This window comes from Lathyrus oleraceus, chromosome 2 (assembly GCF_024323335.1).
Source record: "Lathyrus oleraceus cultivar Zhongwan6 chromosome 2, CAAS_Psat_ZW6_1.0, whole genome shotgun sequence".
Taxonomy (NCBI): domain Eukaryota; kingdom Viridiplantae; phylum Streptophyta; class Magnoliopsida; order Fabales; family Fabaceae; genus Lathyrus; species Lathyrus oleraceus.
This window is the reverse complement of record NC_066580.1, coordinates 190,141,875-190,159,718: the sequence shown is the minus strand read 5'-3', so window position 1 is coordinate 190,159,718 and position 17,844 is coordinate 190,141,875. Positions and strand designations below refer to the sequence as shown.

Sequence of the window (17,844 nt, the reverse complement as noted above, 5' to 3'; positions counted from 1 at the left end):
TCAAAACTAATAAAATTCCAGAGATTACAAGTAAGGGGGTTGGTTACACAGAGGGAAGGTGTTAGCACCCAAAGTGTCCTAGGTACTCCTAGGGAGCCCTTTTTTGTGTGCATATGTATTTTGTACAAAATGATATTTACAAACAAATAGAGTAAGGGGATAAGAAAAGAATTCATTAGTTATATTTTTGTGTTTGACAAGACCTTCGGACTTGTGCCTACGTACCAACATAAAAATGAGGGATCAAAACCTCGTAGTTCGTGATACAAATTTTAAAATGGGTGCATTGCTTTTAACAAAATTAAGTTTGAAAGGCACAAAGGCCTGAAAATGGTTTGAATGAGTTAGTTCTTTTTTGGACTTTGAAAGTTTAAGTCAAGTATAGTTAAGTCTATTTACAAGTTTGATTAAGAAAAAAAGTTTGAAAATGCAATGGCATAAGGCCAAATTTTCTATTTTGCAAAGTGGTCAAAATTTAGAAAATAACAAGTTCAAACAAAGAAGTTTTTTTTTTGAAAGGAGGAAGAGATTTTGAAATTTAAGAAATGGGGAGGAGATGAAGAGACTAATCATATGCATAAACTTAAAAGTTAAGAGTTGAAAAGATCTGATCAATGGGTAGCAATCCAATAGGCAAGAATGCCATATAGAAACCCCAAATTCCCTTGGATATTATAATCAAGCAACAAACAATGCATACAATATTAACTTGAAGAGCAAGGCATCAAATAAAGATAGTCACATCCAAGCTTAGCCACTCCATGATCTTCTTCAGATTAAGCCCATGTAACAGATGAATTCCACAAGTTACAGGTCTAAAATAACAGCTTCACAATGATCATGTTGCAGATGAACTCAAAGGGATCTTGAATGATGTATCAGATGAAGTTTCAAATTGCAAGCACTTGTGTTGGTTCTATGTGTTGGCAGCAATTTTGGTAAAACCTAGAGTGTTTACAAGTTGTCACAAGGGTTGTCTTGACATAAGATAACATGTACCTGCAAGGTGTTTAAAATGTGAATATGTAGGATTTTACTGAGATGTCAGACCCGATGTCATGACATCTGTATACAGAACATTCAGTCTGAATGTTATGTATTATGTGATTTTGTTTTTTATGCTAATCTATGTGTGATTGATGTAATGATTGAACACGCCTTCAATCAGTAATTACAACCAGATTGACTTATTTTCCAACGAGATATAATCAGCTGTCATGAGAAGATATGAATGGAAAATAGTTTTAGGGTTTTATGATGTCCAAGCCCAGCCAAACACTTCTATATAAAGGACATGGAAAACATGGTTTTATACACAAGAAATACCGAGCGAAATATTGAGAGAGAATAAGGGTTTTAGTCTTGTGTGGTCGTGTGTATTGTAAGCCATTCATTCATCCATAGATGATTGAATTGGACTAATTTTTTAGTTGTAATTTGTCCACTCTAAGCTTTGAAGCATGAGTGTGTGTTTACTTGGTTGAAGCTTTTAAGCAAGATCAAGTATGTGTCTTTGAAGAGTGTCTTCTTTTCATTGTAATTCTTGTTTTATATCACTGATGTGATTGAGGGGGAGTGAGTAGGATCTCATATCTAAGAGTTCTTAGGTAGAAGTCACACGGGTAGAGATTAGGTGAAAAGACTGTAACTTGAAGTTGTTTACTGAGAGTCTTTGAACTAATTCTGTTTAGTGGATTTCCTTTCTGGCTTGGTAGTCTCCAGACGTAGGTGAGTTTGCACTGAACTGGGTGAACAATTGCTTGTGTCTCTTGCATTACTGTTCTTTATCTTTTATCCTATTTGTATTGTTCAGATATTAGTGTCGTGACATTACCTTCGACATCTCATATCTGATACTAGAATTTCAATTGGTATCAGAGCAGGCATCCTGCTCTGATTCTGGGTGAGATCTAGGGACGTTACTTTCTGGTACTATGGATAGAGACGGAGGATCTGTTCACAAACCACCTATTCTGGATGGATCCAACTATGACTACTGGAAACCTCGAATGGTAGCCTTCCTAAAATCTTTGGATGATAAGGCCTGGAAGGTTGTCTTAACAAGTTGGGAACATCCAGTTATTACTAAGGAAGGAGAAGCTACAACTGATAAGAAGGCTGAGGAACAATGAACCAAGGAGGAGGAGGATTTAGCCCTTGGGAACTCTAAAGCATTGAATGCTATATTCAATGGGGTTGATAAGAACATCTTCAGATTGGTAAACAACTTTGAGGTGGCTAAAGATGCTTGGAATATTCTCAAAACCACTCATGAAGGCACCTCTAGAGTGAAGATGTCTAGACTACAGCTGCTCACTACCAAGTTTGAAAATTTAAGGATGAAAGAAAATGAAAATAATCATGAATTTCATATGAATATCCTTGAAATTGCTAATGCCTCAGGAGCCCTGGGTGAGAAGATGTTAGATGAAAAAATAGTGAGGAAAATACTCAGGTCACTTCCTAAGAGATTTGCCATGAAAGTGACAGCCATAGAAGAGTCTCAAGACATTTCCAATATGAGAGTGAATGAGCTAATTGGATCCCTCCAAACATTTGAGTTGGGAATGTGTGATGGATCTGAAAAGAAAGTTAAAAGCATAGCCTTCATGTCAAACACTAAAGATGGAGATGTCATTACTGTGGAAAATTTGGCCACATAAAACCATTATGCTTTAAATTGTATGGCTATCCTAGTCCTTCTCATCATCAACCTAGACCCAAACATCACATCACTGTCAACAGAAAACAATGGGTTCCTAGGACTGGTGTTACTAACCTAATAGCTCACACCTCCTTTAGAGTTCCAGCCAAATAAGACTGGTATTTTGACAATGGATGCTCCAGACACATGACTGGAAACAAAAACCTGCTAACTGACCTTCATCCTCATGCCACCAGCTATGTAACCTTTGGTGATGGAGCAAAGGGTGAAATCAAGGGGATTGGAAAGCTAAACTGCCCCGAAGTCCCTAACCTTGACAATGTCCTACTTGTTAAGGGACTGACTGCAAACCTAATAAGCATCAGCCAACTATGTGACCAAGGTCTAACTGTAAACTTCACAAAAACTGAATGTCTGATTCCAAATAAAGAAAATGAAGTGATCATGAAATGAGTCAGGTCTAAGGACAACTGCTATATGTGGAGTTCTCAAGAAACTGGTTATTCATCAATGTGTACTCTAGCCAAAGAAGAAGAAGTGAAGATATGGCATCAAAAATTGGATCATCTGCATCTTAAAGGAATGAAGAGGATTATATCTATTGAAGCTGTCAGAGGAATTCTAAACTTGAAGATTGATGAAGGAAGAGTTTGTGGGGAGTGTCAGATTGGAAAACAGACAAAGATGTCACATCAGAAGCTCAGACATGACACCACTTCCAGAGTGCTGGAACTTCTCCATATGGACTTGATGAGACCCATGCAGGTGGAAAGTCTTGGTGGGAAGAAGTATGCTTATGTAGTGGTGGATGACTTCTCTAGATACACCTGGGTCAATTTTATAAGAGAAAAATCTGATGTATTTGAAGTCTTCAAGGATCTTTGTCTTAGACTTCAAAGAGAAAAAGAAAGTCAGGTTATCAGAATCAGAAGTGATCATGGGAAAGAATTTGAGAACAACAAATTTGCTGGATTTTGTGCATCAGAGGGAATTAGTCATGAGTTCTCATCTCCCATTACTCCTCAGCAAAATGGTGTGGTAGAAAGGAAAAAATAGAACTCTTCAAGAATCAGCCAGAGCTATGATTCATGCTAAGAAATTACCCTACCACTTCTGGGCTGAAGCTATGAACACAACTGTTATGTTCACAACAGAGTAACCTTGAAGAAAAGGACTCCTACTACTTTATATGAAGTCTAGAAAGGGAGAAGACCTACAGTCAAATACTTCCATGTGTTTGGTAGCAAATGTTATATCTTGACTGATCATGAACAAAGAAGAAAGATGGATCCCAAGAGTGATGAAGGAATATTTATGGGCTACTCAACAAACAGCAGAGAATTTAGAGTCTTTAATTCTAGAACAAAAGTAATGATGGAATCTATCGATGTTGTGGTTGATGATCAACAGACTGATGTCACTGACGATGTTGAGACATCCCTAAATGATCCCCCAACTGATTTCCCAGACAAAAGTAATGAGAGTGAACTCACTCAAGCTGAACATGAAGCTGACAAAACTAATAAAGGACCCTCTATCACAATTCAGAAGGATCATCCTAAAGATCTCATTAAGTAGAATGGTCTAGTTGATTTCAAAAGGAGTACAATGAGTTATTAAGGCAGAAGTCCATCCAGATTCATTGATTTGGACTTTAAAAAATCAGGAAAATCAGGTTAAATAAAAACATTCTAAAAATAGACAATCTCATTTAATTTTTTAACCTAACTTTACCTATAAATAGAACCTATTTTACACAATTTTCATTCATCCATAATCTACAAATTATCTATCCTAAAGTTGTTGTTCTTCACACTGAAGAATAACAACACTCAACCCTAAAACTCCTATCAGCATCTATTCTATCAAGGACAAAGGAAAAAGATCAGATCAAAAGGAAAGGATTGGAATTGGTGGCGGGAAGAAGGCGAAAAACTTAAAAGGAATTATTTTGCTCACCGAGGACAATCTCTTTCCAGTAGGTTGATTTTCGTTTTAACCTCTCAATAATAATTTATGCATGCTTATATGGATTGAAATTGGTACCGATTTAAGTTTGTTAATCGATGTTTGATAGTGTCTTGGGATCTTTTACTATCATTTATATTTGATTTTTGTACATGTTTTCATTAAATTTTATATAATTTAAAATAAATAAAAAATAACAATTTTCTATTCAAATTTCAAATCACTGTAAGTTGGTATTATAAATATCCATCCAGATTCATTAATTTGGGCTTTAAGAAATTGAGAAAATAAGGTTAAATTAAAACATTCTAAAAATAGATAATCTCATTTAATTTTTTAACCTAATTTTACCTATAAATAGAACTTATTTTTCACACTTTTCATTCATCCACAATCTACAAATTATCTATCCTAAAGTTGTTGTTCTTCACATTGAAGAATAACAACACTCAACCCTAAAACTGCTACCGGCATTTATTATCAAGGGCAAAGGGAAAAGATTGGATCAAAATGTAAGGATTGGAATGGGTGGCGGGAAGAAGGCGAAAAACTTAAAAGAAATTATTTTGCTCACTGAGGACAATCTCTTCCTCGTAGGTTGGTTTTCATTTTAACCTCTCAATAATAATTTATGCATGCTTATATGGATTGAAATTGGTACCAATTTAAGTTTGTTAATCGATGTTTGATAGTGTCTTGGGATTTTTTATTATCATTTATATTTGATTTTTGTACATGTTTTCATTAAATTTTATATAATTAAAATAAATAAAAAATAACAATTTTCTATTCAAATTTTAAATCATTTTAAGTTGGTATTATAAATATCCATCCAGATTCATTGACTTGGACTTTAAGAAATTGGGAAAATCAGATTAAACTAAAACATAATAAAAATAGACAATCTCATTTAATTTTTTTAACCAAATTTTACACATAAATATAACCTATTTTTCACACTTTACATTCATCCATAATCTACAAATTATCTATCCTAAAGTTGTTGTTCTTCACACTGAAGAATAACAACACTCAACCCTAAAACTCCTACTGGCATCTATTCTATCAAGGGAAAAGGGAAAAGATCGGATCATAATACAAGGATTGGAATTGCTGGCGGGAAGAAGGTGAAAAGCTTAAAAGGAATTATTTTGCTCACTATGGACAATCTCTTTCCCGTAGGTTGGTTTTCGTTTTAACCTCTCAATAATAATTTATGCATTCTTATATGGATTGAAATTGGTACCGATTTAAGTTTGTTAATCGATGTTTGATAGTGTCTTGGGATCTTTTATTATCATTTATATTTGATTTTTGTACATGTTTTCATTAAATTTTATATAATTTAAAATAAATAAAAAATAACAATTTTCTATTCAAATTTCAAATTATTTTAAGTTGGTATTATAAATATTCATCCAGATTCATTGACTTGGACTTTAAGAAATTGGGAAAATCAGATTAAACTAACACATAATAAAAATAGACAATCTCATTTAATTTTTTAACCAAATTTTACACATAAATATAACCTATTTTTCACACTTTACATTCATCCACAATCTACAAATTATCTATCCTAAAGTTGTTGTTCTTCACATTGAAGAATAACAACACTCAACCCTAAAACTGCTACCGGCATTTATTATCAAGGGCAAAGGGAAAAGATTGGATCAAAATGTAAGGATTGGAATGGGTGGCGGGAAGAAGGCGAAAAACTTAAAAGAAATTATTTTGCTCACTGAGGACAATCTCTTCCTCGTAGGTTGGTTTTCATTTTAACCTCTCAATAATAATTTATGCATGCTTATATGGATTGAAATTGGTACCAATTTAAGTTTGTTAATCGATGTTTGATAGTGTCTTGGGATTTTTTATTATCATTTATATTTGATTTTTGTACATGTTTTCATTAAATTTTATATAATTAAAATAAATAAAAAATAACAATTTTCTATTCAAATTTCAAATCATTTTAAGTTGGTATTATAAATATCCATCCAGATTCATTGACTTGGACTTTAAGAAATTGGGAAAATCAGATTAAACTAAAACATAATAAAAATAGACAATCTCATTTAATTTTTTAACCAAATTTTACACATAAATATAACCTATTTTTCACACTTTACATTCATCCATAATCTACAAATTATCTATCCTAAAGTTGTTGTTCTTCACACTGAAGAATAACAACACTCAACCCTAAAACTCCTACTGGCATCTATTCTATCAAGGGAAAAGGGAAAAGATCGGATCATAATACAAGGATTGGAATTGCTGGCGGGAAGAAGGTGAAAAGCTTAAAAGGAATTATTTTGCTCACTATGGACAATCTCTTTCCCGTAGGTTGGTTTTCGTTTTAACCTCTCAATAATAATTTATGCATTCTTATATGGATTGAAATTGGTACCGATTTAAGTTTGTTAATCGATGTTTGATAGTGTCTTGGGATTTTTTATTATCATTTATATTGGATTTTTGTACATGTTTTCATTAAATTTAAATAATTTAAAATAAATAAAAAATAACAATTTTTTATTCAAATTTCAAATTATTTTAAGTTGGTATTATAAATATTCATCCAGATTCATTGACTTGGACTTTAAGAAATTGGGAAAATCAGATTAAACTAAAACATAATAAAAATAGACAATCTCATTTAATTTTTTAACCAAATTTTACACATAAATATAACCTATTTTTCACACTTTACATTCATCCATAATCTACAAATTATCTATCCTAAAGTTGTTGTTCTTCACACTGAAGAATAACAACACTCAACCCTAAAACTTCTACTGGCATCTATTCTATCAAGGGAAAAGGGAAAAGATCGGATCATAATACAAGGATTGGAATTGCTGGCGGGAAGAAGGTGAAAAGCTTAAAAGGAATTATTTTGCTCACTATGGACAATCTCTTTCCCGTAGGTTGGTTTTCGTTTTAACCTCTCAATAATAATTTATGCATTCTTATATGGATTGAAATTGGTACCGATTTAAGTTTGTTAATCGATGTTTGATAGTGTCTTGGGATTTTTTATTATCATTTATATTGGATTTTTGTACATGCTTTCATTAAATTTTAAATAATTTAAAATAAATAAAAAATAACAATTTTTTATTCAAATTTCAAATTATTTTAAGTTGGTATTATAAATATTCATCGAGATTCATTGACTTGGGCTTTAAGAAATTGGGAAAATCAGGTTAAATTAAAACATTCTAAAAATAGAGAATCTCATTTAATTTTTTAACCTAATTTTACACATAAATAGAACCTATTTATCACACTTTTCATTCATCCACAATCTACAAATTATTTATCCTAAAGTTGTTGTTCTTCACACTGAAGAATAACAACACTCAACCCTAAAACTCCTTCCGGCATCTATTCTATCAAGGACAAAAGGAAAAGATCGGATCAAAATGCAAGGATTGGAATTGCTAGCGGGAAGAATGCGAAAAGCTTAAAAGGAATTATTTTGCTCACTATGGACAATCTCTTTCCCGTAGGTTGGTTTTCGTTTTAACCTCTCAATAATAATTTATGCATGCTTATATGGATTGAAATTGGTACCGATTTAAGTTTGTCAATCGATGTTTGATAGTGTCTTGAGATTTTTTATTATCATTTATATTTTATTTTTGTACATGTTTTCGTTATACTTTAAATAATTTAAAATAAATAAAAAATAACAATTTTTTATTCAAATTTCAAATCATTTTAAGTTGGTATTATAAATATCCATCCAGATTCATTGACTTGGGCTTTAAGAAATTGGGAAAATCAGGTTAAATTAAAACAGTCTAAAAATAGACAATTTCATTTAATTTTTTAACCTAATTTTATCGATAAATAAAACCTATTTTTCACACTTTTCATTCATCCACAATCTACAAATTATCCATCCTAAAGTTGTTCTTCTTCACACTGAAGAATAACAACACTCAACCCTAAAACTCCTATCGGCATCTATTCTATCAAGGGCAGAGGGAAAAGATCGGATCAAAACGCAAGGATTGGAATTGCTGGCGGGAAGAAGGAAAAAAGCTTAAAAGAAATTAATTTGGTCACTGGGGACAATCTCTTTTCCGTAGGTTGGTTTTCATTTTAACCTCTCAATAATAATTTATGCATGCATATATGAATTGAAATTGGTACCGATTTATGTTTGTTAATCGATGTTTGATAGTGTCTTGGGATTTTTTGTTATCATTTATATTTGATTTTTTTACATGTTTTCATTAAATTTTAAATAATTTAAAATAAATAAAAAATAATATTTTTTTATTCAAATTTCAAATCATTTTAAGTTGGTATTATAAATATTCATCCAGATTCATTGACTTGGGCTTTAAGAAATTAGGAAAATCAGGTTAAATTAAAACATTCTAAAAATAAACAATCTTATTTAATTTTTTAACATAATTTTATCTTTAAATAGAACATATTTTCACACTTTTCATTCATCCACAATCTACAAATTATCTATCCTAAAGTTGTTCTTCTTCACACTGAAGAATAACAACACTCAACCCTAAAACTCCTATCGACATCTATTCTATCAAGGGCAAAGGGAAAAGATCGAATCAAAATGCAAGGATTGAAATTGCTGGTGGGAAGAAGGCAAAAAGCTTAAAATAAATAATATTGCTCACTGGGGACAATTTCTTTTCCGTAGGTTGGTTTTCGTTTTAACCTCTTAATAATAATTCATGCATGCTTATATGGATTGAAATTGGTACCGATTTAAGTTTGTTAATCGATGTTTGATAGTGTCTTGGGATTTTTTATTATTATTTATATTTGATTTTTGTACATGTTTTCATTAAATTTTATATAATTTAAAATAAATAAAAAATTAAAATAATATATTCAAATTTCAAATCATTTTAAGTTGGTATTATAAATATTCATCCACATTCATTGATTTGGGCTTTAAGAAATTGGAAAAATTAGGTTAAATTAAAACATTCTAAAAATAGACAATCGCATTTAATTTTTTAACCTAATTTTAACTATAAATAGAACCTATTTTTACCACTTTTCATTCCTCCGTAATCTACAAATTTGAGTTTGTTAATCGATGTTTGATAGTGTCTTGGAATTTTCTATTATCATTTATATTTAATTTCTGTACATGTGTTCATTAAATTTTATATAATTTAAAAAAAAACAATTTTCTATTCAAATTTCAAATCATTTTAAGTTGGTATTATAAATATAATTCTGTTTTTTTTTTAAATAATAACTATTTTTAAATCAACTTTTAATTCAACTTTTTTTAAAACAATTTTTTAAATCAATTTTTTTCTAATAAATGTTAGAAAGTCAATTAATTTAAGCAAATCCTTTTTTACTAATATCACAACTCTTTTTAAAACTAATATCATAAATAAAATCTTTTTACAAAATTATAAATCTTTTTCAAAAAAACTAAATATCATAAATCCTTTTTTTCTAAATTAATATTATAAATCTTTTTTTTAAAATAAAATATTGTGCGCAAATCATTTTAGTATCATAATCAAAACTAAAAGTATCATAAAAAAAATAATAGATTATTTCTTTAAAGAAATTACAAACTATTTCTAAACTATTTCAAATTAAAAAGAAATCTGTAACATTTAAAAAAAAAAAAAAAGCAACTTGAGTCCAAATTCCAATAATAAAAAAATATTTTTTTTGCTTATCAAATATTAAAAGTCCAAAGCAAATATAATTAAATTTTATATTTTATGATTAATTAGGGATTAATTAAATTAATTTTATTAGGATAATTAAGTTTAATTAATATTTTTATAATAATTATTAATTAGGGTTATAATATAAAAATTGATTTAAATAATTTAAATGTTTAATACAATTAGGGAGTAATATTATGGAGTAATTTTATGCAGTAATTTTAGAACAATTAAGCAGGTTGAAATTAGGGATTAATTCTTAAAAATGGGTTAATATAAATAAAATAATAATAAGAAGATTAATTATGGGATATTAATCAACTAGGGTTAATAAATGAAATAGTTTTAGGGATAATATTGGATAAGGTTATGGGATAAAATCCTAGAATTTTAATGGATAAAAATTTATAGGATAACTATGGAATAATTTAGGAATAAGTTTGGGATAATTTTTGGGACAATCAATATGGATATATTTTTAGGGCTTTTAGGAATAAATAATCAGGGATAAGGGTTATAATACTTAGATTTATATAATTACCCTTTTAATTTATTTTCTTAAATAAAGTAATAATTTAATTTTTGCAAATAATTAATTTGAATAATTTTAGAGATAATGTAGGATAAGGTTATGGGATGAAATCATAGAATTTTAAGGGATAAAAATTTATGGGATAACTATGAAGTGCTTTATGGATAACTTTGGAATAATTTTTGGGACAATAAATATGGATCAATTTAAATAAATTAATAATTATATTTTTACAAATAATTAAATGTTATGAAATTCTATAACGATTTACACAAAGGATAAAAACAAGAGATAAATCAATATTTTTGTTATAATAACTATATATATTATCACTATGAGTTTACTTTCTTAAATCAAAATAGTTAGATTTTTTTTTCAATCAATCAAAAGGGATATGTCAATATAAAGATATTTATTTTCATAAATAAATTAGTTATTATATTATATTTATTTGTTTTTAATCAATAATGGGGATAATCATGAGATAAATCTCTAAGGAAATTTTAGGATTTAAGGGATAAATAATTAGGGATAATATAATACTTGAGTTTACATAATTACCTTTTAATTTATTTTCTTAAATAAATTAATAATTATATTTTTACAAATAATCAATTGGGATAAAATCAATCTAAATTCACCTCAAACTATAAGTCTTCTGCCCTAGTGCATTGAGACGTTTTTCAAAATCAATTACTTTTATGTCCCCGATACGTGAGAACTTTTAAGGGATAAAAACAACCAACCAACCAACATATTTTAAGATGAACTACGGGGCTCTGATCCTTCAATAAATTTGAGGGTACGTAGGCATAGAGTTGTAAGACTCTAGCAAGTATAATAAACAAAAAACAATTTTTAGGGCTTCCCTTATTAAAATAATAAAACATTTTGTAAATAGATAAATAATTAACTAATAATAATTAATAAAGCAAACACCCTAGAAACACACATTAACCCTATAATTGAAGGAGGATCCCATCGAGTACAATGGAGATAAGGGGTTCCTAGTACTTTCCCCTTACTTAACTGATTCCCGAACCCAGTATCTCAATTTTAGTTAATAGGTTTTATCATTGTTTCCTTGTTCCTTAGGAACGAATAAAGGATGGTGGCGACTCTGTAATTTTCCAAACGCGGCATCAGGGATTGTATAAGCTTGTTGTGGATACTGATATGGGGTTATCTCTGCTACTTGACAGTAAGGTACTTAGTAGGCCCCAGTCTTCCCTTTAGTTATCGTGGCAGTGTTGATTTCCCATTCCTTCTTCATTGTAAATCCAAAATAGGGTTTTTTCGATCCATTGGAAACAACGACAACACCTTGAATTTTCCTATTTTTGAGACAATTCTCAATTTGTTCCCCTGTAATAACGAGATTTGAAAATCCATAAGCACTTCCAACCATCCTATCTAGATAGGGACATTGGAGGGTACTCATAAACATGTCAACCAGTTCCCTCTCTAGTAGGGGAGGTTAAACTCTGGCAGTTAGCTCCCTCCATCTTCGCGCATACTCTTTGAAGGACTCATCAGTCTTCTGAGTTAAGCTTTAAAGTTGAGTACTATTAGGAGTCATATCAGTATTGAATTGGTAGTGCTTGAGAAATGCCTATGCCAATTCTTTCCATGTTCTGATGTAAGTGCGCTCGAGTTGCATGTAGCATTCAAGAGACGCCCCACTAAGGCTATCTTGAAAGAAATGTATCAGTAACTTCTCATCGTTCGAGTAGGCATCCATCTTCCTATAGTAAGATCTGATATGAGTTATAGGATAGCTAACCCCCTATATTTCTCAAAGTCAGAGACTTTCAACTCCGCAAGGATTTTAATGCCCAAAACTAGACATGTGTCAGCAGCATCTAAGCCAAAGGCATTGGAACCTATAATGGCATTCATATTCTCTTCCAAGACATAAAACATTTTCTCTACCTCAGCAGTTAGGGGCCCAAAGGCGTCAAGTGTTGAATTAACTCTTAGGATGAAGAAAGTATCATGTTGATTGTGCACTTCAAGCTAATATCCTGCTCCATTGACAATAATGTTAAATGTAGTCCCAATGTTCTTATTCACGGGACCTCTCTCGGGAGGTGGATGGGTACCAACTAGTGGATTCACCGGGGGTGGCACAAGAGGATTCACAACAGCAACCCTTAGGGTGGCTTGTCTTAACTCTTCTTGGCCTCTAGCCATAAATTGGATGGTCTCCATGAGCTGACCCATTTTAGTCCTCATGGTGATCATGCCTTCCCTCATCACAACTTCATGTTGCTCTAGTTGATCCATCAACAATCTTTGATTGTTAAGAGTACTGTAACGGTGTCGGGAAGTCATTTTAACAGTCGAAGATTCTGAGTAAAAGGCCAAGTGATAATGAGTTTTCTTTGTTTTATTTTATGAAATACATGATGACGCATGAATGTCTGCGAAAAAAGTTTTCATATTTCCAGGGAATTATAAGATTTTGGGATACTCAACAAAGACTAAAGCTTTTGGATTCCCTAGAAATATGTATGCTAAAATTAGTTTTTTTTATGGTGATATGATATAATGGCATGCAACATCATAGATTCAAAGGTTCTCCATATTCTGGATAATGTGTATACATTCCTCAAGGTAGGTAGAGTTTTAGATTTTCTGCGAAAACCCACATCCCTTCACAAGTAGGTTCTAAAGCTTTATGAAGGTTGTCAAAGTCACGGATCCTAGGATGAGGATACCGTTATCGTCACAAAATTACTTGCGAGCCAACAATACTCTCAAGAGGATCTACTCTAAGTGAGATCAGCCCTTGACTGCAAAAGCCACTAGTTTACTAAAGGTCCCTAGAGTCACAGATCCCTCCTTGAAAGCATTGTCATCGTCGCAAAATAACTTACGAGCCAACAATACTTCCTGAGGAATCTACTCTAGGCGGGATCTTTGCACACACCCATAAATACAATGATGTCTAACAAGTCGGTACTACGCAACCACCATTCTATCTTAGGTGTTCTCTCAAAGCCTGGGTAGTGGGCTTATCACTCAATAGTATCATGAAACCCAACCTATAATAGAGAATACAACAAATATATTCAGAATATATGAAATATAAAAATAAATAAGTACAATAAAAGAAATAAAGTAAAGAAATAAAGATAAACACCCAAAGCACACAAAGAAAACAAACAAAATTGGGCTTTACTCGCTTAGGAAATCCCCAACAGAGTCGTCGGCTGTCGCGCCGCGAAAAATATATAGTCACCACCAAACTTTATTTATTCCAAAGGAAAGGGAAAATATCGATAAAACCCTTAAAAGAAAAGAAGATGATCGTCGCAATAAAATTCGGGTTCAGGAATCGATTATGCAAAGGGAAGATATTAACACCCCTCACATTCGTTGTACTCGATGAGAACCGCTTTGATTGTTCTACGCTGATGGATGTTATTATCTAAAGGTTACCTGCGATTAGTTTTAATTAGGGAAAAAATAAGTTTATTAATTAATGTGTTCGCCAAGGATTTGAACCCCCGTGTCTACATATTCTCATGGTGCAATGAGAAAATCAGAGCTCCATAGTTCGTGGTAGAAAATATGGATGTGTTGGTTGTTTTTATTGAACGATGTTAACGTTCGCGTTCTAGCAGTTAAATGTTGCTTGTATGCTCGTGTGTGGAAGACTTAAGTGTTGTTTGTATTACGGTAGAACGGAAGTAACATGTCCCTTTTGAAAGGTTTTGAATGCCTTAAGGCGAGAAAACTTGGATTTGTTAGGTTGTGATTGATTTTAAGTAGGAGACAAGTATCTTATCACAAGCTAAGTATGACCGGCAGCCCAAGTACTTGGGAGCTGAAAGGACAAGTGCATCCTGACCTTGCTTTTCCATCCCTTTTTTTAATGAAATTTATGAGGCGAGTTTAATCGTTGGTACTTAGAGGGAGACAAGCATCTAACCATAAGCTAAGTATGGTCGGAAATCAGAATACTTGGGAGCTGAAAGCACAAGTGCATCCTAACCTCTCTTTTCACCCCATGGGGACCAAATTAAACTCGTTTGTTTTTAAGTGTTTTAAATGGAAGACAAGTATTGAGCCATTAGCTAAGCACAATTGACAACCCAAGTACTTTAGAAATGGTGTGGACAAGTACGTACACCCCCTCCTTTTTCATCTGGTTTATTGTAAAATGTTTTGAAAATGACTTGACATTGGATCTAGTGTTTGAGGTTGAATATGGCAATTGTGTAAGTTAAATGGAAGAGGTATTTGATGTTGGATCAAGCACCCGTGTTGCATTCAATTAAGTTTGATTTGGAAAATACTTGGCGTAGAAAATCAAGTTTATTTTTATTCTTTTGGAAAAGGTCCTTTTTATACCGCTTTTGATTATTTTTAATTTAATGGGTGAATGCTTGATCTAAAGGATCAAGTATGGAATCGTGTAAAAGATCTAATCCAATTTATATGACCAAGGGATTTGTGATACTCAAATGGATGAAAATCTAAGGGAACTATGAGAAATCATACAACAAAAGGTCCAATATCAAAGTAATTAATTGATGAAGAATGATCTTAATCAACTAATCGAGGGGATGAACATGCCAAAAATACACCAAGCATATGGAAATGATAAATCAACAAGAAATATGGAATTAAAAATTAGAATTAATAAAAAGTTAGACCTAACCTTAATTAGTTAAAAAATTCTAATCAATTAATCAAAATCAAAACTAATCCTAATTAGGGTCTAATCCAAGAATTATGCAATTTCATGTGTGTATTTTCTTTAGTATTTTCATGAATTAAAAGCAATTAAAAAACAACAAACACATCTATAATACTAGCTAATCCAGCAGGGGGTGTGCCTGGCCCAAGGGTGTGCAGCCAGGAAATAGGCGTTTGGCTCAGGAAGAAGGCCCAATGTGCATTTTTGTTTGTGGCCTGGTTTCAGGAGGGAGTGCCAAAGCAAAAAAGGGGTGTATGGATGGAAAAGAACCATGGGCCCAAGGGTTGTAGTGAAGCCCACACGAAATGCAAGGTTTTAATTCATTCTTTGTTTCATCAAGTTCACGATGCTTCTCTCTCAAATAATACTCCCTCGCTGGCGCCTTTCCCCTCCAACCGGAGGCGGAAGAATTGAGAGAGTGATTTGCATAAAAATGTTCAAAGGTTTCGATGAATGAGGAGGAATATGATTATATAGATGAATTCCCAAACTGTTTCGGGAAGTTTTCCGGGCAGTGGTTGTTAGAGTAAGGGCACTATTATGGTTAGTGAATTTCCAAGAGTAAGTTAGTTGGATCAATTAAGAGAGTTAGATTTTATGTTAAATTGTTAGTTGAAACTGTTGGAAGTTAGGATTGGTTAGTGAAGTGAAATGTTATGAAGTTAGTTGTTGAATTTGTTATGTGGTGCTAATTGATTTGCTAATTTGAAGTGAATTTTGCAACTATTTTCATAACTATGCAAGCCATGTTTTTGATTTGAATGCCATGTGAAATGAAGTTTTTGTTGTTTTGAAATGATGCAGGCTATTAATTGATTTGAATGTTACTGCAAAATGAAGTTTAGTTGTTGAACTGGTTTAGATTTAGATGGTTGTTGGTGAAGAATAGTGATGATATTAGTTAGTTAGTGTAGGATAGTGATGGTTAAGGTTGTTAGAACTATGTAGTTAATGAATGCAACTGTCATGCTATGTGAATTGGAGTTTTTGGATTGAATTGTGAATTTGGATAATGAGGTTAACTAGCTTTTTTGAAGTTGGGCTGTTAAACCATGTTAAAATTGGTTTAATTAAAGGTTAGTGTGATAAGTAACATCAGTTAGATAAAAAAGTAAATGATATTGGAGTTAGTTAAATGTTGGAATTGTTATTCATGTTAATGCAACTGTTAAGCCAAAATGGACTTACTAACTCATGGCTCATATAACTAGGACTTAGTTGGATTCTAGAAGTGTGTCTAAACTGCTATCGTTGTGGTGATCACTACTTGATGTATGTGGTTGATTATGACGTTGCTAGAAATGGTTAACTTGAGCTATGTTAGAATAGGAGTTAACTAGTTATTTTGGATTTCATGATTTTCATTTGTTGGCTATGCATATTGAATTGTGTATGTGTATATGTTTGGTTGGTATGGACTGTATGTTGATTGTGTGTATGTGTGCACACTTTTGCAAGGTCGGTATGTGCTTGAAATGAAGATGTATGGCATATCATGGCACATAAAGATGGAAATTTGGAAAACATCAAGACTCATAAAGAAGTTTGAAGACTTGGATGGGATGAATTGTAAATGAAGAAAAAGTGAGGATTAGGGTTTAGGATTAGTAGTTGACTTTGGTCAACTGTTTAACTGAAAAGTCAACAGTTTGACCAAAAGTCAACTATAGTTCAAAGATGTGCAATCTTGTATGGACTTTGTAATTTGGATTTTTGTAATGTAATGCTTTGATGAATTGTAATGAAAAATGGCTTTGTTGAAATGAATGATGTCTTGTGCTTTAAGAAGAATAATCTCCCTCCAAAAATTAAATTTGAATTTGATCTTGAATCTTGAATACTTGAATTACAAAACCTTGAACCAAATGAACAACCAAACAACTAGCCATATATTATTTTCATAAAGAATGGTTAACAGAAAGTCAACCTTAAAGTTGACTTTTGTTGACCAAGATCAAACCTGAGAATGATTTCGAAATCTCAATGCCATAATGCAATCCATAGTCCAAAGACCAAAGTCCAGGAATTGGGGTTCCACAAGACTTGATCCATAAAGAATGAACCAACCAGTATTGTTGTGCCAAAACAATCAAGACATACCATAATGAGATTCACAAGCTTGACCCACATCTTTCTACTATATATAGCAAAACCATTTAATCAATGATGCTTATTTTAAAAATCCAATTGTAAATGGATGACCTAAATGACTATAAATATGAAGATGAATGTAGCAATAAGCCAGATAAAAAGAAAAAAGGTAGGAAAAATTTTGGGGTAT

The 17,844-nt window shown here is 31.8% G+C and overlaps 1 long non-coding RNA gene across 2 annotated transcripts; it reads left to right on the top strand.

Moving 5' to 3' along the window:
• Nucleotides 1-15,791: 15,791 nt before the first annotated feature.
• On the top strand, nucleotides 15,792-17,330 carry LOC127118810 (uncharacterized). Of its 2 annotated transcripts, none has more exons than XR_007802363.1 (2): nucleotides 15,792-16,106; nucleotides 17,022-17,330. It is a non-coding gene; the product is annotated as an uncharacterized LOC127118810 (long non-coding RNA). The 2 variants fall into 2 exon arrangements; XR_007802362.1 differs by having other exon boundaries at nucleotides 15,792-16,124.
• Nucleotides 17,331-17,844: the final 514 nt, after the last annotated feature.